A 25783-nucleotide genomic window follows, 5' to 3' on the forward strand; every position below is an offset into this window, starting at 1 on the left:
AGATAAAATGTACGTAGTTTTTTATGTAGAATCTGATTCTGCAATAGAAAAGGGGGTCCCCATTTGAAATTTTAAACTTGTCTCCCGCCCCACCCCCAGGGGGCTGGGGTGGCGGGTTAATTTTAGCGCCAATGCCTGTATAAGTGCTGAAACTTCTGGAGCGGCACAATTCTGCAAAAAAGCCTGTAGTAAAAGATGTAAGGCTTGAAGGGGGTCATGGAATGGTTCCATCAAAATGACCTTGAACCTTTTTTTCAAAATCAAACCATGGTCAAGTTCATTTTTCCAAACTGTAACCCCTACTTATTATTCCATATTCATATTCTACGCGAAAAAAGCACATTGTTTGTAGGGAACATTTTTTCGAAAAACCAGTGTTTTGTCGCCAGGGGGCACTTCATTCTAACTCTCCCAATTCACCAGTATTTCGAAAGCGAAGCGAGATCGTGAAAAATTTTCGATGAAAATCTTGTATGGTTTGTGAACTCTGTCCACTGGTGAAATTTTCGTGAACTTGAAATGGCCTTGAAATTCTTCAGTAGGGATTAAGCAGAAAGCAAATACCGTCAGCATTAGCGGAACCCAATGTGTACCGCTTGGAGGGTACCGAAAAAAGAGACCAACATTGTGCTAGTGCCCGCACAGTCATAGACGAGAAGGGTGGGGCTTTGAGGCTAAATAATATGCTTCATTGTCGTGGAATTTGAAATCATGACTGGGGGTTCAGAGAAATTTTACCTTTGGAGACTCTGAAATCGTCTGTGCTCACTTATAATGATTCTTGACTGGCGTGACTCTCATTAATTTTTCTCTCGTGTACTTGTGTGTGAGGGATTTAGAAGAATTCCACCTCGTCGAACTCATGAATTTCGCCTCGTGGGACTCTAATGAGTCCCTGCGAAGTGAAATGTTTTCAAATCCATACGAGCAATATTCTTGTCAACACGAAAGTTTGGAGCCCATAAGGAAAAAAAAAATATCTGAGAGACCTTGTCTCTCAATCGACTTTCGCAGACCCGTCTTTCGTTTCCCCCTTTTCTCCATATTTCAAAAGAACTGATTACCATGGAGTATTTCATCGTTTTATTATTATCATGAAAGACACAGATCCGTTAAGCTCTTAAGTAATTTTCTCATAGAGGGGACTTGAATACTGTATGTTTTGGCTTCACGTTGTAACGTAAACAACAGCCAGCCTTTGTAAACAAATGGGTCACGTACACTGTAATAAGTCACTTATCCTGCAACTCGCTTGACGAACGTTTCGGTGAAGGGAAAAACCTAAGGAATCCAATAATAGTAAAAGTGATCGGCACAATTTGTTTTTCGACTCTAATATGTCCGAAATAGCTAATTGTACGCTGTTAGAAATAGTGAGAATGATAAAGTTGTTGGCGAGTTGTGATAAACCTTTTGCATTTATTTTATGTTTTCTTCTTCATTAAAGGCGAAAAGAAAAGATGAAGCGGTAGCTCATCATAGAAGCTATGACCACCGACAGGTATTTTTGATTTTCAATTGATAAAAGAGATAAGTTTTTCTTGTACCAGTATCAGGAAGGGAGGATTCGCGCTCAGTGAACGAGTGAGAAGCACGACATTTTAAGCGAGTAATTGTAGACCGCCATTTTGGGGTCGCTATGAATAAGTGACCAGTATGTATTTCATATGACCACCGTTTAGAAAAATACAGTATTGTTTTATTAACAGAAAGATCGTGTGAGTTGTTATGTCAAACAGTACGATAATTACAAGAACTGAAGCCCACCTGTGTACTTTGGAAAATTACGAAGGTCCGATAAGCTTAATGGGAACACGGTCAAGACTTCAGAGGTGAACACGTCGACCAAACGTAGTATTATAAAGAATGGTAAGCACAAATCTACAGCGGAGAAAGAACTACTTCGCCCTGGAAAATAATATGAACTAATACGAACTTATTTCCAGACATAGCTCAGCTTATTGTGCTTGTCATTCATGCCGAAAAATTAATCTCATTAATTCAATACATTTTAAAAAGCCACGAATTTCAACATTTTATTATCATCTATTCCATTATTTTATTATATTATAGAGTGTCAGGATAATTGTATAGCCGAACAAAGATCGTATGCTGAAAGGTATCTCGATGCCCGTCATCGCACGAAGATTACAATAAGGTCTCCGGTAAAGCGAGCTTAAAGAAGGACCTGGAAAAGGCAGAGACGAAAGACGGGCCCGAGAGAGGTCCAAACGACTCGTCAGATTCAGCGAATGCATGACGTGCCTCGGTGAACTGTATCTCGTGTTTTAAGATACTTTAAATTCCACCCATATCGCACACATATCCTGCGGATCCTGAGAGACTCCTGGCATTTTGTCGATGTGCCGATACGCAAATAAGTCGTGATCCCTTTTTTTCACACGCACTCTCTTTACAGACTAGGCAAACTTCAACAGCACGGAAGGAGTCAGTCTCTATAACGCACACCACGGGGTGGAAGCAAATCCTCGCTGGGAGCGAGATCACTGAACTCAGAGACGGTGGTCAATCAGTGTCTGGGTGGGCATAGTTGGAGATTACCTGAAAGGTCCTGTTTTTTATGGCGAAACTTTGAACGGTTTGCGATATCTTCATATTCTCCAGAATCTTAAGTCTTTCCTTTACTAGAAAATATCCTCTTAGACATAAAAGCACGTATGTGGTTTCAACATGACGGCGCCCCTGTACATCAGACCTTACCTGTCAGAGGTTGAAAATACCGCTTCAGTTGTAAAGTTCCTTTATTATCACACGACCGATTTCGGGCTCTTATAAGCTCAGAAGGTACCTTAATGCAATTTACCCGAATTGGTGGATTGGTATAGATAGTGCAGTTCGTGAATTCTCCCCACGATCGCCAGATTGAACGTCATTGGACTTCTTCCATGAGGAGCTGTGAGGCAGAATGTTTATGTACTCCACTCCCCCGACGGCGCCAGAAGTTGTGAGAGAAAGGATTGCAGCGGCTCTTCACGCAATCACCCAACAGACACTGAATGATGTCGGGACCAGTTTGAGACAGAGAGCGCAAATGTACATTAGGTAAAATCGGCAGTTGATCGAGCATGTGAGATCCTAAATTTTCTGTAAGAACCATGTTAATCAGCCCTTTTTAGGGCTAATGATGTGCGAAGTCCGCTGGGCAACTTCCACATGGTGCAATTTGAGTTCCGCCAATACCGACGGTATTTGCTCTCAGATTAATCGCTACTGAATATTTTCAAAGCCATTTCAAGTTCACGAAAATTTAACCTGTGGACAGAGTGCAGAAACCATACAAGATGTTCACTGACATTTTTCCCCAGTCTCGCTTCGTTGTCGAGATGCTCGTAACTCAGGAAAGTTATAAAGAAGGGCCCCTGAGGACACACCATTGGTTTTTCGAAAGAAATGTTCCCTGCAAGCAATATGTATTATTTCACGTAGAATAGGAATATGGAATATAAAGTAGGGGCTACCATTTTGAAAAATGAACTTGAAACGTCCCCTTGGAAAAATTATACAAGACTGTGCTTAAACTGACACACAATATTTTTTTAGCGCAACGCAATCTGACTTTCAGTAATCCCTACAAAAGAATGGCCCTGACTAACATTAACTTATACATTTCACAAATCACTTACCTCACAAAAATCTTCGTTACTCGAACTACTGCAATACAGCGAGCGCCACTACTGCCAGCTAAATAAAAGGCACTAACTACTGATAGGCATAGTTAGTAAATGAAAGATGGTTCAAATGGTTCTGAGCACTATGGGACTCGACTGCTGTGGTCATGAGTCCCCTAGAACTTAGAACTACTTAAACCTAACTAACCTAAGGACATCACACACATCCGTGCCCGAGGCAGGATTCGAACCTGCGACCGTAGCAGTCGCACGGTTCCGGACTGCGATCCTAGAACCGCGAGACCACCGCGGCTGGCGCAAATGAAAGATTTTGATACAGAACAAACAGTGTATTTACCTTAATATCATCAAAAGTCATAATATATATAGCCGTTCATGGCATCCCGTCTTACAAATTTCAAAACTCCGCAATTTCTCTCCCCACATCCACAATTGCTGGCGGCTCACCGCCAACTGCGCAGTGCTACGCGCTGTTCATAACCAGCTGCCCAACACTACAATGGCAGACAACAATGCAAACTACCCACAGACTTCGCACAGCACAGCCAGTGATTTTTCATACAGAGCGCTACGTGGCGTTACCAATAAGAAAACCTAAACAGCCTACTTACATAGCACCCATGCTCCCCACAAAAAATTTTACAAACTGTTTTGGGCAGTGGCCAATAATGATTTGATAAAAATTTTCATAATTACAATAACAAAGAAATCATATGCACACACTTATTGATACAATGTTGGTCAAAAGCTAAAATTTTCTCACAGTCCATAAAGACAGTTCTGATCGTTCATCACAGTAAAATTGCAGTGTTTTTCTCAAAGTCTGAGCAGTAAAAGAAAATGCACACAGAAGTAGTGGATTTCCATGCTGTCTGGAAGAAGTAGTGTTGTCCTTCCAACGGATAGCCAGTGCTGACTCTTGACATGCAGACAGGTAATGGTTCACAACAGAGCAAACCCACAGCAGAGTCAGTAGAAGTTTTGAAGAATATTGGTAGGTAGGTCATCACAGAGCAGACCCACTGTAGTCCTGGTAGAGAGTATGGTATTGGTGGGCCACCAGAGGTGCAGACCCACTGCAGTCCTTGTACAAATAATGGTATTGGTGGATCATCAAAGGTGCAGACCCACTGCAGTCCTTGTAGAGACGGCCAGCAGCCAACTGTTGTGACTGCGCAAGTGCACAATCACCATCGAAGAGTCTTGCGGAGAATATAGCAAGTCCATAAACCACCACTTGTGCACGCCCAAAATTTTTGGAATTGTCCTTAGAACCAGCAATGCTGTTAATCAGTCCTTTGCTGAATTATTAACGAAAGTCCAAACACCATCAGTCCCTACTTCTCACATATTGTCCATATACTATGACGAACAGAAATGTGTGCAGTGAAATGTAACTTACAAGTTACATAATTTGATGACCTGGTGTCTATTACAATTTTGTAAGATAAGAATACAATAATAATGGTACAAAATACATCATTAAAAACATAACAATACAGATAACATTTGTAGTAATAGGGGCCTTACAAAAGAATAGAAATAAACGTATACATCAGTGTTACAGGAATTATGACATAAGTACATACATAAAAGATCAGAATAATTTTTGAAACTTCACACATGAGCATCAAAACAAAACAGAATAAATAATGTCTAAACATCTTTACAAAGTAAATAACATATTATTAATGAAATTATATTTGAGGATAACAGTATTCCTCATGATAGTGAATTTAGCTTAGTATTAGAATAGAAAAAATTCTATGAAACAGTACACAGAGACAGGAAGAAAACAAATACACAAGGGTACACAAACACATAGTGGGATACACAAAAGGAAAGGACAGGGTTTGTTTTCAGTGTAACATTTGGTACTGCAGTCCAACCCAAAACTTCATTCCATAGATCTTTTGTCTTATTTCAACATTTGTTTCCAGCAAAAAATCGTATCCAAGCATGCTTTCTGTATTTATATGTTCACATATTTCTTACCTCATCATTTATTTTCCAGTATCTTACCTCATCATTTATTTCCAAGAAAATGCTACCTATACCTGCTTTCTGTACATTTTTCGTATAACTTCTTAATGCATTTCTTCCAATTCATCACAACTCCTTCTCTCATAAAGTCTATACCCCCTCTTAAGCTAGCTTAAATCTACTGAGCTCAGATGCTAAACTAAGGGACGAGGCAATGCACCAACATAAAATAATTAATACAAACAGCAATGAAAAAATGGAAATTGTCAAAGCAAGCAGCAGCAAATCTAAATTAGCAGAGCAATTGCAATATTACAACTAATATAAGGCACTGCGCGGCAAACAAGAAAAATAATGCAGTAGTGAAACTGGCTTAACAGAGTAATACAAAGTGAAATTTAGTAGTACTATGACTGGCAAACAACAGCAGCAAATGCTACAACTTATATCTAAACATGACAAAGCTGAAGCAGAAAAAATATTACACTAAAAACCACAATGAAGATAAGGGAAATGTATATTCACATCTTAATGTCTATGTAATTAAAGTGGTGCACCACAACTTGTACTACAAAAGAAATTACCAAGTACTTGAAAAGAAAATTCTGTATGCAATTCTTGTGAAGGGAAATGTCTTTTTGTGCTCCCTCGTTTTTTTGAAGTAGATTATAAAGTTATTATGTACTAGATCTGTAGGCATAAAATATTTATATTAGTACATCAATCAAATTTTTATTTTAACCAATGCTGCAGTGCAGCTAGAAACCACATATTAAACAAAATGAGCAAATATATACAAAGCAATGTGTGAAAAGTCATTCACTAGATGGCGTCTCCAAAGGCAGTAAAAAATCTGTCAACTAGAAACACAATAGATGTAAAAATGTTTCTCATCATTTCATTAAGCAATTTAGTAAATATCATAAATTAAGAGCTCCATAGTGTACTCATATGTTTTCAAGTTTGAGCGTGTTGCGATGCTTTCTACAAAGGAATGTCAATAGTGAGGATAATGGTCTCTCTTTTTTTCACCTGTTCCTCTGAAAGGCACACACTAATGTCTGGTTTCCAGGTGGCTGTCACGCAGCTGGGTGCCCACGACGCATTACGTGCAGGTGGTCACTTAACTTTCTTACCGAAATATTTACGACACCAGTTGCCACTACAGTGGCAGTCTCATATAAAAAATTTCACAGGTCAAGGATTTGCGTTATAAATCTATAGAAATAAAATTCTATTGATATAACAGTGTCCAAAAAAGTTCCGTCGGCATTGTAATACATTCACAAAAGTGTCATCTGCCTCAAACGTACTTAAAAATCATGATCCCATACGAAATACACCATTCAAAGCTCTCATAGTATCACAATGGTTCCAAAAAAATATGAACATTTCACAAAGTACAGACAAAATACAATTTCGTAAATGTGAAGTTATCCAACATGTAATTACGTAAACATCTGTCACTTATGTTGTAAAATAAATATTGGTCTCTCTCAGTTAAATGATCAGATAGCAGTGTAATTTATGTGTTAGAGAAATATGATACCCATGTGTAAAGTTGTATAAGCAAATACCATATTAGCTACGGCTCCTTGTGCTTGCCATGCACATGGTACACAATGTAAGCGTGTACCCCCCTGAGGATTAATGTAATTATATCCTCAGGTGTTACAGATTACAGCAATGGAATTAAATGTATCACAGAAAACATTTGTATCATTGTACTTGAAATATATTTAAAAATAAATGTTTTAAGTACAGAATTAATCACTCAAATACGTGTACTGTAGCGCTAATCTGTGCGTCTTGTTGTAAGATAATCTCTGTGGAAGTGTTGTAGTTATCGTCCTCTGAAAGCTAAGTTCTGCAGAAGTCAATGTACTTATCTCATGATAAACAAAAGTGAAATGCTATGCGTATAGATATCGTAGTTATTACGTACCCTATCGTGATCAAGAAAGTACTATAATGTAACGTATTGTTGTGCTACGGAAAAGGCTGTCTCATTATAGCTGTACCACAAAAGTTACTAGTAAAACATATTTTACTTTCCAGAATAATTCAGAAAAACTGTGCAGATATAAAACAGATACACCGCAAAAGCAACACTGTAAATTGTCACTTATTAGTAGCGTCGTGATATATTCGTGTAGCTGTCACATATACTAAACACTTTGTCATCTGGTATCTCACAGAAAGTACTTTAAATCTAGAATGTATTTTCAAGTAAACCAAAATGTTGCATTAAAATCTCGTTAGCAGTACTGGTAAATGTTCTAAGTATGTGAACCTTATGGTCGTTACGTAATCGTGCCACTAACAAGCAAGAATGTACACACACAATAACACAGTGTCGTTTGTTCACTATAACAATGCATTCGTAATTTCTGTTTAAATAAGTTCTCTTGGTTCTTGATTGGATATTTAACTTCAAACATTGTTGCATTTTAACAGATTATAAGTCTGACAAAGCATACTAGTAATGTAAAGTGAAAAGTTACATGCCAGATACAAAGTTAAAAAGCAGATTATCTCTCAATGAACGGTTTTAGATGTGAAATGTGGTGCAATCCTTTACTCTTCCTAGTGGACAGAGTTTAAACTTCAAAGCCATTATCACGTTGTATACGTCGATAAGCAATGGTAAAATTTCCCTCAATGTTAGCGTCTATGTTATTTTTCTCTGAGCCAGCCGGCGCACTTGGCTGCCTGCGGTGCGAGTCATTGTCTGTCTCTTTGTTGGTGCGCGTCGTTATTGGGATTAGGAGACCTAACTTCTACAAATTCACCTTGCCGAGAGGGCCCTGCTCTGTCTGAAGCTCGCCAGTTCTGATGGAATTCAGGTCTGTCGCTTTGACGGCAGTTTACATAGTTTCTTGTTTGTCGGTCATGTGGAGGAGAATTTCTCCCTGAATCGTAACTGCCTGGTGGACCGTTGCGTCTGAAGTTATTCTGTCTCCCTTGATAGGTTCCCATATTGTATGTTGCTCTGATTGTCTCTGTGACAGTTACTACCACGGAGAGGTGATGTTTCCCTGTAATTATTACTACTCTCCCAACGGTTGTCATACGGGTAGTGTCTGTTTTGGTCTCGATTTGTGTTGTGAGAATAGCCTTCTCGTGTCCAGTTATTATTTCGTTCATCGCGGAATTGCGAGGGATGTGAACTGTAATTTATGTTTTCCTGTTTTCGCGTTTCGCAATTGTCAGTGTCAATTTGTAATTGTTGTAAGAGTCCCTGAAAAGCTTCAATGTCGTCTTTGCAACGTCCTGCCAAAATAATGTGTCGTAAATGTTGAGAAAATTTGATTAAGCAAATGCTGATGAGTTCTGAGAGGCTGTATGGGTTTGACGGATACTGGTTCTTGTGCAACATGTCTTCAAAATATTTCACAAGACTGGAAAATTCAGATTGTTCGAAATGTTACATCATTATGATGCTATGATTTACTCGGTCTTGTGTAGCTTGACACCAATATGCTGAGAGGAAGGCATGGTAAAATTCTCCTTCACTGTGGCAATCGTGAATGACCGATCGCATTCTTACAATTGGTTCATTCTCTAAGTAGCCACACATAAATTCTATTCTGTGCTCTAATGACCAGTTGGAAGGAAAACAATGAGAAAATTGCAGAAGCCATGCTCGTGGATGAATGTCGTTGTCAGAATTCTTAAATGTTTTGAATTTACGTGTAGTAATGAATAGCTTATAATCAAAAACATTGTGTCGGCGAGTCGCATATCGGTCTTTGTTACGTAGTGTCGGCAGTTCCATCTCAAAATTCGGTGCACCTTGCCAATTTCTTTCATAATTTCCAAAATGCCCTGTGTTATTATTCTGTGGCTTTTCCGTATTTGTAAGTCCATATTCCCGTGTTGGAGCGCAAGTGTCCTCTGAAATATGTAATTTTTGTATTACCTGCGTCAACTGATCTTGTACTCCCTGGATTTCTCTTTTGTACTGTGTGTTGGTTTGATTTTGATTATGTTTGAATTTTCTAATTTATTCATACTCTTCTGTGTCAGTGAAGGCTACGGGTCTTGTGCCATTCAGATAAGCATCTACTTTTGAAAATAAGTTAGTGAACTGATCCGAAAGTTCGGCTACTTTCTCCGATAGTGAACACATTTCCTCAGTGTGTTTTTCTGAACCAAGTTTCAGAGTGTCCATTTGTGTTGAAATCGAATCTACTGTCTCCTTTAAGTTTTCCTGAGTTTTTAAAGTTGCGTAACCGAATCAGTGGATGCAACAGAGTCCATTTTAGCTTGCAAGGTGTCATGATTTTCATGAACAGTAGTTTGCAGTTCTTTTATGCCTGCTTCGTGATCCTGTAATGCATTTTCATGCCGCGAAAAAAATAGGTCGAAAATGCTCACAAATTTGTGTTTTTACGTCATTACAGATTTTTTGATATTTCGATTCAATGTTATGTAAATCATTAGTTCAGTCTTCACGTGTTTGTTCAAGTGTGGTGTTTAACTTCCGAATATTTTGTTCCATTGCGTCTAACTGTTGCTGTGTTTGTCTCTGGTGTTGTTCCATTGTGTCTAACTGTTGCTCTGTTTGTCTCTGATTTTGTTTCATTTGTTGCATTAAGTGCAATAATAATGTATTAGTGTCTGGAATCTATTCCTCTATGCTTTTCGGCAGTGTGTTTGCAACGGCAACATTCACATTTTGACAAGCAGAAAATGTGTCTTGACTTATTTGAGAAAACGGTGATGACGCAAACCTGACACAGTATTTGCAAGATTGTGTCCTGTCATTTCGGATTCCTGAGGCGAGCTGTTGCCAACAGATCGATCGATAATGCAGGGGTTCACTAATTGATTCACTGCCTACACCATTATTTGCAGCCCGCTCCATTTCCCTATGCACCATTACCAAATTACTACTTTGAACATTAGTTAATTTATTACATTGTGGCGCTAATACACTGCTTTCGTCTTCACTGTCATTTCTCAGTTTACTTTGGATCCTAGTATTAGGTTTTTCACACGCCATTATTGTCACAATATTTCACACGACAACACAGAAAAACACAATTTGAAGAGCAAAAATAAAAGAACACATTAACATAGCACTGAAAATTATATCTAGTTAATTGCAAGCGCAGCTGCGAAATACATGGTGCAAATCTACATGCATGCCACAACTGTTTTTTGTACAACAATGGAAGACTACGACTACAAAGGAGATTCTCTCTACAACTACGCGCTAGCAATAAACAAAATCTACACTAATTACACAAACTACAGGAAAAAATCAGAAGATTCCAGTGAGGTATCCTCCGCTACGGGTCGACATATGAAATGTCACCTTGGAAAAATTATACAAGACTGTGCTTAAACTGACACACAGTATTTTTTTAGCGCAACGCAATCTGACTTTCAGTAATCCCTACAAAAGAATGGCCCTGACTAACATTAACCTGTACCTTTCACAAATCACTTACCTCACAAAAATCTTCGTTACTCGAACTACTGCAATTCAGCGAGCGCCACTACTGCCAGCTAAATAAAAGATTCAAATTACTGAAGGCACTAACTACTGATAGGCATAGTTAGCAAATGAAAGATTTTGATACAGAACAAACAATGTATTTACCTTAATATCATCAAAAGTCATAATATATATAGCAGTTCATGGTCTTACAAATTTCAAAACTCCACCATTTTTCTCCCCACATCCACCACTGCTGGTGGCTCCCCTCCAACTGCGCAGCGCTACACGCTGTTCACATCCATCTGCCCAACACTACAATGGCAGACAACAATGCAAACCACCCACAGGCTGTGCACAGCACAGCCAGTGATTTTTCATACAGAGCGCTACGTGGCGTTACCAAAAAGAAAACCTAAACAGCCTACTTACATACTTGACCTTGGTTTGACTTTGAAAAATAAGTTCAAGGTTATTTCGAGGTAACCACTCCATGACCCCCTTACAACTTTTACTAGAGACTTTTTTGCGAAATTATGCTGCTTGCATTTGTTATGTATTGTGAAGCTGACCTACGATTATCCTTTTAACTCATGTGGGTGACTTTGTTACTAGTATGTCGGAGTGTTGTAGTACGTTTGTTCTGCAGCAGAAGCCGTTCGACGAACTCACAAACCCGGTCTACCGTAACAACATTGACAACTCGACCTTCCCAGTGGTAGCGACGAGGCTTTTACATAACTGGCGACCAGGATTTACAAAAAATACTTTATCCATAAACTAGCAAAACTAGATCCATTAGCGGAAAATAAACCTTGGCCCTATGCTGTTTACTATTGCTCTAAGTTTCTACTGAGTGACATGTTTATTTTAAAAAAAGCTGTGTTTTGATTACAAGAAGTGAATGCCTTTTGAGGTGCTACTTTAATTGTTGAACCTTGATGAATGTTTCTAAGAGATTCCTGATTGTATTATGTGTTGAATTTCTTTTTAAATAAATTTTGATGGTGTTTTAAATTCTCACCCGTTAAGGGCTAAATGCAACATGTAACACTTACTCGTCAGTGGAGATAGTACGAGGTAGAATGGCACAATGTCATTAATGTTCATGAATACTCGACTTATTTGCCAAAATAATTGGTGAGTGAGTTTATGCGCGAGAGTGCATTTGTGTATGTAAGTGAGTTTATGTACATCAGTATGTGTGTGTGTGTGTGTGTGTGTCAAAGACAATCTTTCTGTATTTTTGTGACTGTGTGTGTAAGTTTGCGGCATAATCACTTGCATCGGGAGTGTGGGACTGTATCGCATTTAACTGTGGTAGTGAACAGTGGCAAGGGATGACATGGTAGAAAACTTAACAAAAAGTAAATCAATTTTATGATCAGTACAGTAATTACGAACATATGAAGTAAAAGCAACAAATAGCAAAATAACCCTCACCTTACCCAAAGACACTCGATACGTAATACAACAAAATATCATGCAATAAACGTCTCACCCCACTATAATAATCAGCATTACAAAAGGGGACACGGATAAACACACAAAAAAGAAAGTACTAACATGAAGCACAGCTCAAAACAACAGCGTTGTTTTTCTTTTTGTCCTTTCATTCCGTTCACTCCATTTGGGTGGGTGGGGCGCTGTCATCAGATGTAAGTCACCGCTCTTCAGCCGTATGATAGTGAAAATTTTAGAACATGTTATAATATTCGACACAAAGGTTGACAAAAATGTTTCACGCAATAAAGACAGAGTGCCAGTTGCATAATTTACAATATAAAATGCAGGTTTGTTGATTGAGTAAAATATTGATGCAGACCAAATGACAAATGTTTCACAAAATATGAAACACAGACATACAGTTGTAAAATGTAAACTTTCACGGCCGGAACTGTCATGATTAATAAAATTCTTTTCCGGGCTATTATGCCGTGGTCTGATGGATTTCGCATTGTAATCCGACGTTTCGTCCCCATCTGCGGAGGACATCTTCAAGGGGGTTCGTGGCTTCTGTTAACTTCCGAAACACACACAGTCTCACTACTGACTGCAGCAAATTTTTGTTTTCGCGTGCTCCCGCGCATAGGCGTGACGTCACATGTTTTGAATACGCGAGCGTAATTGGCCGTTGTCGGTTCCCGCCGTCCGCTGTTGCTATCATCCCATGGCGGAAGACTGGTACACATCTTCTTCAGCACCGGCATCCAGATGTCATTCAATTTCACGCCCTCCTCCTTCCTATTAAAATTCCTGGGGTGTTTCATAATCTCTATAGCCTCTCTGTAAAGCCTTTCATGATATCCGCTTGTGGCTGCCAGTACTTGAGTTCTATCAAAATAAATGTGGTGGTCTCCTGACTGCAAAGCGTGTTCCGCAACAGCTGATCTATCAATCTCTCCCCTTCTGCAATTGCCCTTGTGCTCTTCTAGTCGTTTTTTGACCGTTCTTTTTGTGGTACCCACATATACCTCCCCACAACTACACGGGATCCTGTAAATTCCTGCTTTTTCCAGCGGTTTACGAGCATCCTTAGCCAATCTCAGGTGTTCTTGTATCTTCCGGGTAGGTTTGTAAATCACCGCGATATTCCGTTTTTTCAATATTTTCCCTATGCGGTCAGTGACGTCCTTAATAAAAGGCAGGAAAACTTTCGATTTTGCAAGCGCTTGTGCATTGCTATGATTTTCACGCGGCGGTCTTAACGCTCTTTTTATCTCAGCAGCCGAGTAACCATTCCTGAGTAATGCATCAGTGAGGTGTTCCAGTTCCGTATCCAGTAGCCCAGGTTCACAGATGTTCCTCGCTCTATCCGCCAACGTTTTTATTATGCCTCGCTTTTGCTGTGGGTGGTGGTTCGAATCCCGGTGTAGATAACGATCCGTGTGCGTGGGTTTCCGGTAAACTGTATGGCCTAAGCTACCATCCGGTTTCTTGTAAACTAGCACATCCAGAAAATTTAGTCTCCCTTCTGCCTCCTCCTCCATGGTAAACTGAATCTTCGGATTAATACCGTTTAGATGTTTGTGAAAACGGCCTAGTTCCTCTCTGCCATGCCTCCACAACACAAACGTATCATCTACGTAGCGGAACCAGATATTCGGTTTTTTGTTGGCAGTTTCTAGAGCCTGCGCCTCGAATTTTTCCATGAAAAAGTTAGCTATAACCGGGCTTAAGGGGCTCCCCATTGCCACGCCATCAGTCTGTTCGTAGAACTCATCGTTCCATTTGAAATATGTGGTCGTAAGGCAATATTTAAATAGCTCTGCAATGTCGGGAGAAAAAATTCTATTCAGCTGTTGCAACACCTCATCGAGAGGAACCATAGTAAATAGCGATGCCACATCGAAACTGACTAACATGTCCTCCGGCTGGACCACTATTCCGCTTAATTTACTGATGAAATGTGCAGAATTCTTGATATAGGAGTCCGATCGTCCCACATGCGGCCGTAATAGCGTTGTCAAAAACTTGGCAATAGAATAGGTGGGCGAACCAATGACACTCACTATAGGTCTCAGAAGAACAAGTTGTTTACGAACCTTCGGCAAGCCATAGAGTCTTGGTGGCAGCGCAACTGAATTGAACAGACTTTTCTGAACGTTCTGTTCGATAGAGGACTTCTTAATTAACCGCGTAACCGTTCTAAGAACTTTATCAGTCGGGTCTTTACTCAGCTTCTTGTAAGTCTGCGGATCTAGTAAGTCAATAATCTTGCTGTGATAGTCAGTAACATTCAAAACCACCGTCGCATTTCCATTGTCAGCGGGGACAATGATAATACTATCGTCCTCATTTAGGCGTTTTATTGCATTCCTCTCACCCACGGTTAAATTACTTTTTGGAGGCTTTGCGCGAGCTAATACTCTCACAGTTTCTATGCGGATTTCTTCAGCTGTAATCGCGTCCACACTACGAATGCCTGCTTCTACACTGGCGATTATCTCCTCAGTGGGCACAACTCGCGGACTAATGGCAAAATTTGCACCCTTGGCAAGCACAGATCTCTCATCGTCAGATAACAAGTGTTCGGATAAATTGATAACAGTACGGGAAGCGTCTAACTGGCGGATCGTCTGATTAGGATGCAAATTATCAAATTTCTTCCTCTGTCTACTGATAAAGTTCTTAGAACGGTTACGCGGTTAATTAAGAAGTCCTCTATCAAACAGAACGTTCAGAAAAGTCTGTTCAATTCAGTTGCGCTGCCGAAGGTTCATAAACAACTTGTTCCTCTGAGACCTATAGTGAGTGCCATTGGTTCGCCCACCTATTCTATTGCCAAGTTTTTGACAACGCTATTACGGCCGCATGTGGGACGATCGGACTCCTATATCAAGAATTCTGCACATTTCATCAGTAAATTAAGCGGAATAGTGGTCCAGCCGGAGGACATGTTAGTCAGTTTCGATGTGGCATCGCTATTTACTATGGTTCCTCTCGATGTGGTGTTGCAACAGCTGAATAGAATCTTTCCTCCCGACATTGCAGAACTATTTAAATATTGCCTTACGACCACATATTTCAAATGGAACGATGAGTTCTACGAACAGACTGATGGCGTGGCAATGGGGAGCCCCTTAAGCCCGGTTATAGCTAACTTTTTCATGGAAAAATTCGAGGCGCAGGCTCTAGAAACTGCCAACAAAAAACCGAATATCTGGTTCCGCTACGTAGATGATACGTTTGTGTTGTGGAGGCATGGCAGAGAGGAACTAGGCCGTTTTCACAAACATCTAAACGGTATTAATCCGAAGATTCAGTTTACCATGGAGGAGGAGGCAGAAGGGAGACTAAATTTTCTGGATGTGCTAGTTTACAAGAAACCGGATGGTAGCTTAGGCCATACAGTTTACCGGAAACCCACGCACACGGATCGTTATCTACACCGGGATTCGAACCACCACCCACAGCAAAAGCGAGGCATAATAAAAACGTTGGCGGATAGAGCGAGGAACATCTGTGAACCTGGGCTACTGGATACGGAACTGGAACACCTCACTGATGCATTACTCAGGAATGGTTACTCGGCTGCTGAGATAAAAAGAGCGTTAAGACCGCCGCGTGAAAATCATAGCAATGCACAAGCGCTTGCAAAATCGAAAGTTTTCCTGCCTTTTATTAAGGACGTCACTGACCGCATAGGGAAAATATTGAAAAAACGGAATATCGCGGTGATTTACAAACCTACCCGGAAGATACAAGAACACCTGAGATTGGCTAAGGATGCTCGTAAACCGCTGGAAAAAGCAGGAATTTACAGGATCCCGTGTAGTTGTGGGGAGGTATATGTGGGTACCACAAAAAGAACGGTCAAAAAACGACTAGAAGAGCACAAGGGCAATTGCAGAAGGGGAGAGATTGATAGATCAGCTGTTGCGGAACACGCTTTGCAGTCAGGAGACCACCACATTTATTTTGATAGAACTCAAGTACTGGCAGCCACAAGCGGATATCATGAAAGGCTTTACAGAGAGGCTATAGAGATTATGAAACACCCCAGGAATTTTAATAGGAAGGACGAGGGCGTGAAATTGAATGACATCTGGATGCCGGTGCTGAAGAAGATGTGTACCAGTCTTCCGCCATGGGATGATAGCAACAGCGGACGGCGGGAACCGACAACGGCCAATTACGCTCGCGTATTCAAAACATGTGACGTCACGCCTATGCGCGGGAGCACGCGAAAACAAAAATTTGCTGCAGTCAGTAGTGAGACAGTGTGTGTTTCGGAAGTTAACAGAAGCCACGAACCCCCTTGAAGATGTCCTCCGCAGATGGGGACGAAACGTCGGATTACAATGCGAAATCCATCAGACCACGGCATAATAGCCCGGAAAAGAATTTTATTAATCAAGACATACAGTTGCATAAGTTTGAAGGTAAAAAATTAGTGTGTTGAATGCTTAAGACAAACACATGGCCTACTTCAGTGAAGAGTGGGTGTAGTCTGCCAAGGAGAGGAGAATCATGGGAACACATTAGTTGGGGTAGTGCGTGAGGGGGTGTTTGTCTGGGAGGATATTTTGAGGAGCGATTTGGGAGAGTGAAGAGGGATGTAGTTCTTGACAAACCCTTAGGATGTTGGTGGAGAGGTGTGGAGAGAAAGGGAGCCCTGATTGGGGAAGGTGGGATGAGAGCTTTTACATCTGGTAGAATGGGTATATATCAGGGAGGATTTGGCGGCCGGGTTAGGGAAGCCGATGAAAGTTTCATTGGCAAACAATGTGGAAGTGTAGTATTGGTGGAATACGGATACGGCAGCGTACGAGGAACAGTGAGCAAGGGGAAACTAGGAGAAGGTAGTATAGAGTTTACAGGAAACGTTGAATATTCGCAGGTGTTAATAGAGGGAGGAGTCGGCTGAGGAATTTTACAAGCTGTTAGGGAATTCGGCTGGGAGAGTATAAGAGATCCACGACACATTTGCATAACAGAGGATGAGTCAGATGAGGAGGAATGTGGATGGGTGCAATGTCTATTTTCGGTTGCTTATTAGTCTTAGTAATTTTAGTCTATTGTTGGCTTTCTATTGACTGGGTAGAAGGAGGGGATTCCATTATTATTCCATTATTAATCCGAGGTATTTTAGTGTGTTAGTTAACTGGATAGGAGTGTCGTAAATGGTAAAAGTCGTAGGTGCGGAAATTACGGTTGGTTCGGCTATAGTTATTGCGTAGGTTTCGGTTGGATTGAATCTGAGAAGCCACTAGTTACATCGGGCGTTCAACAGATTGAAATGGAGTTGGAGGAACGTCAGCGCTTAAGACAAGAGTTATATGGAAATAACAAGTACCAAAACGAGAACGCAATGGTTCTTAATCACACAGTACACCCAATCAAGACCGATATCTTAAGCTAGCACTGGAAAGACAACAGAAACATGCAGATACCATGAATAGCAAGACATTGTCCATATGTACACGCTAAACCACGTAATGGCTCGTGTCGGTAAGCTGCGAGTGCGCCAAGTGACATTGCTGTTCCGTCACTGGGTGACGGATTCCGCGGCGTCCCGACGGGGGCTCCCGAAGAGGCGAGGCAGAGAAGTGAATTTATCGTCCAGCACGCCAGCGCCACCCTCATTCGGTCCTTATTCTTAGTAGGTATTCCTTGATCTCATTTTAAGCAGCAGGCTGTGGTCATTTCCTCGAATGGAGTTCGCACGACAATAGCAACAGTGTTGCGTTTAGCCATAATCGTTTCCTGTAAGAAGGGCGTGGACATCGACGGAAGTTTATCTTCGAGCAGACTCTCAGTCCCGAGAAACGGAGGCGTATACTTGGGTGGTTGGCAGGCCATAACAACACTGGTGAAGTGTATTTATTTCGATTATACAAGTTTTATAAACACAATGAAATCCTATTGAATCTAATGAGCCTGAATTCTATTAAACATGAACTAGTTGTGAGCGACTCGCCAAAGACCCATTTTCGTGTAACGTTCCTGGTCGGACTTTCGGGAACTTAAAATTACAGCAATATAGTTCTTACGTTGAGGAAGACGTCGAAGGCTGATATGAGGTGACCTAGACAAAATTTCTAGTTGATATGATGAATATCAGCTGGTGGATGAGTAGGAAGAACAAACCTGTAATGTTCGGATACAGCATTAGTCGTGTCCTGCGTGGCACTTTCTCGTCGTTTATATATCTGGACGTAACGTTGCGAAGCGATATGAAATGGAACGAGCATGTGAGGATTCAAGTCGGAAAGTTGAATGGTCGATTTAGGTTTATTGGGGGAACTTTAGGTAAGTGTAGTTAATCTGTAAAGGAGAGTACATATAGAACGCTAGGGCGAATTATTCTCGAGTACTTCTCGAGTGTTTGGGATCCGCACCAGGTTGGATTAAAGGAAGCCGTCGAAGCAATTCAGATGCGGGCTGCTAGATTTGTTACCGGTCGGTTCTATCAGCATGCAAGTGTTAAGAATTTGCTTAGGGAGCTCATGGAGGAATCCCTGGAGGAAAGAAGACATTGATTTCGAAGAACACTACTGAGAAAATTTGGAGAACTGGCATCTGAATCTGACGGCAGAAAGATCCTACTGCCACCAACATACATTTCAAGTAGGGACCACGAAGATAAGATAAGAGAAATTAGGGCTCATAATGAGGCATACAGATAGTGGTTTTTCCCTCGTTATATCTGCAAGCGTAACAGGGAAGGTAACGATTAGTTGTGGTACGGAGTGCCCTCTGCCACGCACTGTATGATGACTAGTGCAGTATGTATGTAGGTTTATATGTAGGTGTGCCCCGTAACGTCGTGTGGCGCTTTGCCAATTAAATTCAGGTTCTGCGAATAACGGCGCTAGAGGTCATTAACATGTTTTCAAATTGATATCGAATGTCTTGAGAGTAATCATGTGATTTTATGTAAGTTGTCTTCAGTTTTACTTCTTTAGAAGCTCGTGAGTTCTTGTTAACGGCCCAGGGCCGAGGGGATCACTGATAACTAAAGTGAGTCTTATTTTTATATGACGTGAATCATTGTAACATGTATCTTTTAATATGGAGAGTTCTGTACATGACAAGGTGTGTAACAATGATGCATACTCATGTTTTAAGGTTTCTAGCTTATTTCTGGTATTTGATGAGAGTGATGTGATTTCCCTATTTACTCGATGAGTCATACTTCATACTTGTACACTGGAGATTTTTTCAAGAAGTCTTTAATAGTTGATGCGTTACGCCACAGAGGTTCTGGGAACAAGCAATGTGATCTTTCATTGCCAGCAGTATTGTCGTTGCTTGCTCGAGTGTTTAAGTGAGAAACTCTGGTGTTGATTACTTAGCATAGTAGTCTGGTGATAAATAGCAGACCACAGAGACGCTAACGTAGAGCATGTTGATTTTTGAAAATGGGATTTTGTAGAGACTTATTTTAGAGGTGTGAAGATATTCAGGTAACGTTATCACTGCATTGCTCGCTCACGTGTTATTTATGGTGAGTTTGAAGAAAAGGTAAATTTTAAACAAGACTTTATTTATTCGGCTTGATTAGTTTGACCGACGAGATGAGATTAAAAATTATCTGCACTGAGAGTGATTTTTTTTTAAATATTGTTGAAATAGATTACAGTCAGCTTCATTATATAATTTTTAATTACAGGTCTCAACTACGTCATTCAGTAATTTCAGTAAGTTCCACCGTTCCCTCACAAAAGTTTTATTTTGTAATCGGGTGTAACCGCATTGCACTTAGCGGAACACTGCTACTCAAAGCTTTAAGTATGCTGTCTTTAACATAGCTGCCTTTGCTTGCACTAGACTTAGCGAAGGTTTTCTTTATCTGGTTTGCTGCCACGTGGCGTTTTGATGTTCACCACTTTCGAGAAGTAACTAGTTTCTGTTGTCAAAAAGTAAGTCATGGAACTTTGTTAGAGCCGGTATAACATCATTGTTAGGAGACACTGAGATTATCTACAGTTATTGCATTTCACAAATTTTCGTCAGGGTCAGTTCAGTTGAACTTTGGTCCAGATCTCATTTCTTCTGTCAGACATTCTGAAGCTTAAAGTGTAGTGTTCCTTTTTCGAGTTTTTGTTATTTAATGTGCAGAATTATACTTTGCCAGTTTTGGTACGTAAATTTGCAGGGCATATTTGCACATTTATTCTTTCGAAGTTCGGTTTGAAATATTATTCACGATTTTTGCTCTGTTAGATTTGTATGTTGGAACTGAAAGACACGTACTATGACGTCACGCATTGTTGATTGTTCACTACACTGCACTGCACAGTACAGAATGTCACAAGACAGCTTCTTTAGCAACCAGGTTTAGATTTTCTATTTGGCTGGTGCGTAAGTTCGTAGCGTTTCTGTTTTGTATGTTGTTACTGCTTTTACTATGGGTTTTTTATCGATTTTCATTTTTTTATTTGTAGTTCACTGTTTCCGTATGAGTTTCATATTGTCATTTTGTCTTTTGGAGATAGTGATTGGAGCTGCGGAAGCTATGAAATGGAGTCTGAACATTTCGGAGATATTCCTCTGTTTGTGATCGGTGTAGGGATGAGAGCAGCGAAGGCCGCCAGGGACATTTGCGACATGTATGGGGATAATGCCACTGGACAGAGCACGTGAAGACAATGGTTTTATCGTTTTGAGGAGGATCGTTTCGACTTTAGTGACTCTTCACGTTCAGAAATACCGACGAGGTTTGATGAAGATCGTTTAAACGCATTAATCCACTCTGATTCTCTTCATTGTACTCGAGAAGTGACAACTGTGAAGATCTGTGATCATTTCACCACTGTGCGTCATTTGTGTCCAATGGGGATGTATGAGTATGACATGCTCTAAGCCAAAATCACAAATATCAGCGGTTGGCCATATGTGCATCTCAGCTTTTTCGTCATCAGTTGGCTCGTGAACAACAACGACCATTCCATTCCTACATCGTTAATGGTGACGATAAATGTTATCTTTATGCTAAAATAAAGAAAGGAAAGGAACTGGAGTCCAAACAAAGGAGCAACATCGTGTACAGGTATGCGCGCGTCCATAAAAGATAATGTTATGCATCTGGTGGAACAGCGCCGGTCTGGCGTACTACGAATTGCTTCCTCTAGGTGCAACCATCACTGCTGACATTTACTGCCAACAACTAAGACGTTTTGCAGACGCAGTCCAAGAACAACGACCAGGAAGACTGCGTGAAGTGATGCTACTCTACGATAATGCCCGTCCGCGTTCTTCTATGTTGAAAAACACTACGCAGTACTTCGCCGCTCGTGGTGTTGCTTAGCGCTCTCGCTTCCCGAGCCCGAGGTCTCGGGTTCGATTCCCCTGCGGATTCAGGGACTTTTACCTGCTCCGAGATGACTGGGTGTTGTTGCGTCGTCTTCATCATCATCATTGATCCCCATTATGGTCGGAGGAAGGCAACGGCAAACCACATCCATTAGGACCTAGCCTAGTACGGCGGTGCGACTCTCCCGAATCGTTCCCCTACGCTCTGTCCGGAAGCATGACACTTCAATTCCATTCCATACAGGAGTTAGGTAGAGAAGTAATTCGGCAGCCACCTTATTCCTATACTCATGCGCCCTCAGATTTTCAACTTTTCCCATCTCTATCGAACTTCATTCAAGGAACCACTCTTCCGGATGAAAATTCGCTCCGAAATGGCTCGACGAATTTTCGCCTAAAAACCACGTGATTTCTACAGTCGCGGAATCGAAAATTTATTCTAGCGTTGGCAGACTGTTTTAAATGGTGAAGAAAAATATATTATTGGTGATAAAAGTCTCTGTTATATGTATGTGATGTGTTTACTAAACTTACGGAAGAAATAGAAGGAGCCGTATAGGGAAAAAAACTGTAGAGGAAGACAGAGATTGGAAAACGTCAAGCAAATAATTGAGGACGTAGGTTGCAAGTGCTACTCTGAGATGAAGAGGTTAGCACAGGAAAGGAATTCGTAGCGGGCCGCATCAGACCAGTCGGTAGACTAATGAAAAAAAAAAGGAACAACGCTACGAACTTATGAAACAACCTAATAATTATTTTTAGTAATTGTTAACTGAGGTACAGTAACACAGCTTCAGACGTATTTGACGACTTCTTTGATCACCTAGCTTTTGCGTAAGCACTCCAATTGCATTATTCAGTTGCCAGAACTTGTAACTTTGAGGTTGTTATTGTTTTTCTGCAAAAACTTATTTTAATTTCTTTTAGGCATTTGTATCAACTGTGTGTGTTTCCACTTTTGCAATGATTTATGTTGCATGTTTGTAACTCCGTCTTCTCATTTCGTAGCGATTATTGCTGCTAGTGTAGGTTGGTTTTCTTCGATGTTAAATATTGGTTTTGCTACTCTTTAAGTTCATATTGAATACTGAGAGTAAATTGTTTGAAATTCATTTCTTAAGATTTAGCTGACTTTTATAAAGGTTATACCTTTCAGAAGTTAGTAAATTTTGAGAAATATTTTTATGTTTTGTGGAGAAGCACCTCCAAATCCCTGCTCCTCGCATTGCCACCATTTCACACTCTATAGAACAGGAGACAAAGAAAGCGATCGGAACAACAGGAAAAATTCCCAAGCGACTGGAAAAAACAGAAGTGGACTCCTGTGTAAGAAGGGCAAAAGACCAGACTCGCAAAAATACAGACCAATATCGCTAAAATCGGTTCTTTGCAGAATCCTTGAACACGTTCGAATATAACACCCATATCCACGAATCAGCATGGTTTCAGGAAACATCGCAACTTGCGAAAGTCAGCTTGCCATTTTCTCACATGATATACTGCGAACTATGGATGAAGGGCAATAACCAGATTCCATATTTCCAGATTTTCTGAAAGTATCTGACACGGTCTCCCATTGCGAACTGTTAAAAAAGATACGAGCATATTGAATAAGTTCACAGATGTGTGAGCGGCTAGAAGGCTTCTCAAGTTACACAACCCAATATGTTGTTCTCGACGACGGGTGTTCATCACAGACAAGGATATAGTCAGACGTGTCCCAGGGAGGTGTGATATGACCTCTGTCACTCTCTATATACATAAATGACTTTGCGGCAGCGTGGGCAGCAGTCAGCAGTTGTTTGCTGACGGTGCTGTGGCTTACGGTACGGTGTCGAAGTTGAGTTACTGTTGCAGGATACAAAATGACTTAGACAAAATTTGTAGTTGGTGTGGTGAATGGCAGATACCTCTAAATGTAGAAAAATGTAGAACTGCTAGATTTGTTACTGGTAGGTTCGAACAGCACGCAAGTGATACGGAGATACTTCAGGAACTCAAACGGGAACCCCTGGAGGGAAGGCGACGTTCTTTTCGGTGAACGTTACTGCAAAAATTTAGAGAAGCTGACTGGAAAACGATTCTACTGCCGCCAACATACATTGGCGTAAGGATCATGAAGATGTGAAAAAGTTACAGCTCATACTGAGCAAATAGACAGTCGTTTTCCGTCGTTCTGTTTGCAAGTGGAACAGGAAAGGAAATGATTAGTAGTGGTAACGGGTACACTACATCTCGCGCCATAACGTGGACAACGGAGTATCGACGTAGATTTAGATGTAGAAGTTGTACATAGGCCACAATTTAATCAACTAGATCACTGCTGTATAATTTCATGCCTAACGACAGGATCGTTATGCTTCACTAACATGACAGTTTGGATGCCTTTGTAGTGGAGCACTGGCACTACCGTTTGAATGACCATTTCATGCAGGTCACCACAATACTCTCTGCCAACTACTGTGGCAGAAAACACTCTTCAGTAAGCTGTTCCTAATTACCAGCTATGGAATGTGCCCCGCTCTTGCGAAGCTGAACACTGTACGCTTGCTCCAGGCGAAACGGTGCCCCAAGTTGACAGCAAATCGCACACGAACTAAGCCGTCCAAATACCCCCTCCCCACCACCACCCGCTACCTTCTTCCTACGTCTCATTTCCAGCTCTATCTTCAGGTGAGCTCCAATTTGCTTGCTGTTTTTGCTTTCGCTGTGCGATTCCAGCTGGCTTCCATTTCACGGCGGGTGCCTGTGATTGATGCCGATAGTAGCCACCCGTCCTCCATCTACACTGAACCGTGCTGACACCTGCAGGGCCCTGCGCCAGGCTCGAAGATACATTGCGTTTTCACGGCATCGGCGACGCAACGAAGAATGCTGCTGATCACGGTCCATGGATGCCGGCACGCAGTTGCTGTTGGTATGACTGAGCCCGTTCCAGTTGTCAGACTGCCATTTGCCCTGACAGCAAGCCGCACCTCCGCTTCCGTCGCTCTGCGCTCATCAACTAGCAGGTACGCGCGCCTCTTGGCACAACTGAAGCTCCTGGTCTGCACTGGCTCGAAGTGCTGAGTGGGACGGCAACTCAAATGTGGCATGAAATTGCTATTCACCGCTCAAAGTCCTCCAAGCAAAGCTAGACGCCACCTCCAATGGACAAGACTGCGCGATAACCACCATAACAGCACAAAATACAGTTTACATACCACACACACGACAAGTGACGCCAGAACCTGACACAGGGGAACATAATACAACAAGCAGCTCTGACACTGTCGGCTTAAGTGGGCCCATGGAGCCAATATTGCTTTTAGTGTGGCTTAGGACAGTGACCAAACAACTATCGATGCACACTTTGAAACAGATGTCCTGTCTTACCTCAACCTCTCGCTGTCTGCGACAAACACGTCTAAAGTGACTTGCCGCACCACACAGGAAACAACCAGTGTCTGTCCTCTTGAACCCTCCAACCTTTTCCTCTAATCCCACCAGGTTGCTCACCTTCTGCCAGCCCACATTGATTGACGTATCTAATGCTTTTGATTCTGTTGGCTAATGTCTCCGAATGTAGGAATGTTGGAGATGATTGGGCAAACATTATTCATGACGGATCTGGGGGATTAATTCCTTCTAATTTGGTCGCTACAACCTCTGCCTCTGTATCTGCAAGACACAAGGTTCAGCCACCTGTTCTTACCCTAGTCATGTACTCCCTGAATGGTTTTTTCACTCACTGTTTACAGCCATAAAGAGTCTTACCTGGAAGTACCATTTTACACGTTGAGTAATGGGCCAGAGTTACGAATTTGCTTCCTGACAGGTAAAGAAAAGCTAAGTTTTTATTAACATGTCTGGAAATGGATACAACTAGTAATTCCTACACAGTCCACAAGGTGGTAGGAACAGGATCACTTGCATGAAAGATATACACTAGTAGTGGCGTTAA

This window comes from Schistocerca gregaria, chromosome 5 (assembly GCF_023897955.1).
Source record: "Schistocerca gregaria isolate iqSchGreg1 chromosome 5, iqSchGreg1.2, whole genome shotgun sequence".
NCBI lineage: Eukaryota > Metazoa > Arthropoda > Insecta > Orthoptera > Acrididae > Schistocerca > Schistocerca gregaria.